This window comes from Anguilla anguilla, chromosome 19, assembly GCF_013347855.1.
Source record: "Anguilla anguilla isolate fAngAng1 chromosome 19, fAngAng1.pri, whole genome shotgun sequence".
NCBI classification, from domain to species: domain Eukaryota; kingdom Metazoa; phylum Chordata; class Actinopteri; order Anguilliformes; family Anguillidae; genus Anguilla; species Anguilla anguilla.
Window position 1 is genome coordinate 95872 of NC_049219.1, and position 4002 is coordinate 99873.

General features: G+C 40.3%; 1 pseudogene; it reads right to left on the reverse strand.

The window, feature by feature from the left end:
- Nucleotides 1–3471: 3471 nt before the first annotated feature.
- LOC118219406 lies at nucleotides 3472–3621 on the reverse strand (annotated as a pseudogene).
- Between the last annotated feature and the right edge of the window lie 381 nt (nucleotides 3622–4002).

Sequence of the window (4002 nt, forward strand, 5' to 3'; positions counted from 1 at the left end):
TCTCTTCTTTCCTCATCATTTCTTTCCTTTTCTTACTATATCTAATACTAATAGATTTTTTTATTTTTCATCCACTCCCATCTTTCCCCTATACTATCGTTTAAACTAGCATTCTCTATTTGCGCTTCTCTTCTTGTATTCTCTCTATCTAATATCTCTCTAATCTGTTGCTCATAGCCCTCTTCTTCAATATATCCTGCATTTAATATCCACATCCCTCCCCTTACCTCCTCTCTCCCTATCTTAACTGTAAATCTAACCCCACCGTGATCACTAAAGCTATTTCTCTGGTGTCTCATTTTTTCTATATATCTAATAATTTCCCCCTTTAATAACACTAAATCTATTCTACTCTGCTTTAATGTCCCATCTCTCATCTGCCTTCTAGTGAATTCTCTTTTTTCTGGATTGTCGTATCTCCATACATCTATCAACTCTTTTTCTTTTATCATTTCTATTAACATCCCTCTGGATTTTTCCCATCTAAATTCTACCCCTTTACCTACATCTAACCTACTGCATCGAATATTAAAATCAGCTACTATTATACATCTCCCCATCACTAAACCTTTCAATTCATCGATTATACTTCTTTTATCTATTTCTATATTTGGAACGTATATATTTATTAATCTAAATTCTATCTTTTTATATTCAAAGTCTATTATTATTATTATTCTCCCAGTCCTATCCTTATACACTTTTTATATTTTCTACACATTCTTTTTTAATCAAAATCGCAACTCCCCTTGCATTTGTATCTCCGTTATTGTAATAAATGTCCCCTCCCCATTCTTTTCTCATCTCGTTCACCTTGCTCTCATCCCAGTTCGTTTCCAGGATGCATATAATGTCACTTCTGTATGTATACAACAGCGCTTTCATTTTTTCCTCATTCCTCAACCCGTTTATATTTACAGAGGTAACTGTGGTCATGAGTGCAAAAAAAGAAGATACACATTTACACCAAGCAGTACATACAAAAATCACATACCAACTCGCAGTCCTTTCTTTCTTTCTTCTCGTGCTCTATCTTTGTCCGCCTTTCTTTTTTGCAGCCAGTTTCTGGGATATAGTTGTTTCTTTCCATGGTCTTTTCTCTTTAATTTCCTCTCTCATCTTCATTTTTTGTTCTTTGAATCTGCAATCTGCTGTTTTCTTCTCTCGCCTGTTTCGCCACCCTTCTGTTAAAACTCTCCTCATCGTCATCTTCTCTTTCTCCGCTTTCCTCACTTTCTCCCATCTGTTCCATCTCTTCCTCTTCATCGCCGTCCCCTTCCCTATCCTCACTGTTGCCCTCAGTCTCGTATCTCCGTTCCATTTCGCACGTCTTTATTTTTCTCCTCTTGCGCATCGTTTTCCATTTCATCGGCTGATTTTCCGTTCCGGTGTTCTTTCTCTCTCTTTTCGTCGCCGTCTTTTGCTCTCCTCTTGCTTCTCTTCTCTTCTCTTTCTGCCTCCTTCCGTTTCTCGCACTCTCTCGTGTAGTGCCCCTTCTCTCCACATTTAAAGCATTTAAAGTCCGGACAGTCTCTGAATATATGTCCAGGTTGAATGCATAGTCTGCAAACCCGTAGTTGTCTGTCGTGAATCACCCTAAATTATTCCGTGCCTCTCAGCGTCTCAAATTTCGTGGACTAAATGAGTGAACGTACCTGCTCGTTGAAGCGTACTTTTAAAAAATCTTGTTCTGTCCGCAATGTCTGTTCCCGGCCAGTTTCTCCGTTTAATTGTCGATAATGGTTTAACCCCCCACTCTTCTAATTTTGCTATTATTTTCCCATCCTCTAAATAGACTGGTAGGTTAATAAATGAGACTACCATGTCCTTGTTAACGATGTCTCTCGCGAAAACCATCGCTCCTTTAACTTTAATTCCGTCCATTAGTTTCTGTTTTGCTTGGTCCATTCCTCTCACTCGACAGCCTGTGACTTCTCCGCACTCTTTTTTTACTTCTCGTAGTATGTCCATCATGGAGATTTCCTCCGTTCCTTCCACCTCCACTTCCACTGTCAGCTCTGTCATATTTCCTTCTCTCTACTCCTTGGATTCCTCCGTTTCTTTGTTGTTCGCCGTCTTTCCGTTTATTTATTCCGTGTCCATTCTCATTGTCGGTGTTCTTTCCTTTGTCATTCACATTTTGTCTGTCCGTTTTCTCCGTAATCCGGCTCGTAGTCAATTGCTGTCCAGTGTTCGTTGCCATTATATCCATCCGAAACATTTAACGTACAAGACAGTCCCCCAAACAGCAAATGCTGCTGGGGGGTTGACGAATAAATTCTAAAACGGACGCTTAGACAAAATGAGGTTGCAAAAAATAACAAAGTAAACCGATTTAAGAGACAAACGCTAATACACAGAACAAACTTTTCCAACTACTTCCAACTCACTTCCTGGGGCAAACCAATCGGGCGTTTTCAGGGTGGTGTGGCCGTAAGCGAAAAAAGTCGCAGCCAAAGCCGTTTAAATAGTTGCCGTCATGGCAAGCCCTCCTAACATTCAATAGCCTCGCTCCACTGTCCATAATTGCATTTCAGTTATCGACAAACGCATTTGAATTGGTCGAAATTACAATGTTACTAGTCAGAATGACAATTCAAGATAACCGCAGTTTGAAACTGACGAGTAAGAAGGATGAATCAAGATATCTGAATACATGCTTTCACTTGTCACAATAACTTTAAAGATATCCATAATGACATCACAAGTATGGCCATTCGAATCGTCGCACATACCGAATGATCAGCTATTTATGACGTCTGTAATTCCGTTTTGGCTAGTGAAAATGGTATTTTCATATATCTGAATTAGAATTATTCCTAGTTAAATCCGCTGTGCCTGACGTGACTGCGATGCCAGGCTTCGCAATGTACATTGGGCTTCTGCTTACAGATTGAACTGGCTATGTTAATGGCTCGGGGTAGCTGATTCTTTATGAGAATTGAACCTTGTCGGACGTACGTTCTGTAGTTCTCGCAACGACCTTCGGCATACACTTATTGCACGTCGCTTTAAGTAAAAGGGCTTGCCTGATAAAATATTGGAAAAAAATTTATGCAAATGTAATGTTTTGCAAACCTTGCGCGATCACTTATGGCTTTACAAATGGCAGTAGCCACCCCCTCTGAAAAAAGTAAGAAAATGCTACGGAGTGGAAAGAGATGGGGCGAAACATTCGTCGTGTTGTTTTAGACAGGGAAGTTAACAGCTCGTTTCTCGCACCGGCCGCAGCATTGAAAACCCTGACGAAGTCGCGTCACCCTGGTTAAATGAGTTACACTTACTTGCAATTTAAAAATGCGGGCAATCCATTAAATTTTACAAGGACTTGCCATATGCCGTTGCAATGCGACTGACCTGCAGCAAAGTTGCTTCCGTGGATTTTAGGCACTTTTCTTACATTTACGCCCGCTTCACGGTCTATAGACGCCGCGGCGCCATCGAGTACATTCTACTTTCTCACAGCAATATCAGGGGAGGGCGCGAACGCAGTCCCCCACTAGCAGAAATTATGCGGTCGAGATTCCCACATTCGGGGAATTCGCAGGGGTCAGCATGACCGAGTGCAATGGCCGAGCCTCGCCCTGGGTGAAACTTTTTCCTTTTCCTTTTCAAAATTATTTATTAAATCAATACAATTATCTTACAACACAACAGACATTCAACACTTCACGGAAAACATTCAATACAATCTATACAGTACAAAAAAAATTAATCATGGGTCTTTTTCCATTAACGGCAACACTTAAACAAGTCCCATAATTACAACCAAGTATTAAACAAAAACCACCCACCAGCATCCAGTAAATACGGCCAACATGCTATTACACCTTTCCCCCTTAAAAACAAATCCAGACCCCACCCCTTTCTCTTTAAAAAGAATCTATACGAACAACACACCCCTAAAAACAAACCAACATAAAACACCCAACTACCTAAACAATCTACTAATACCATACAAAAAAAAACCCGTACAAATGATGCCCACTAAAATTTTCTTCC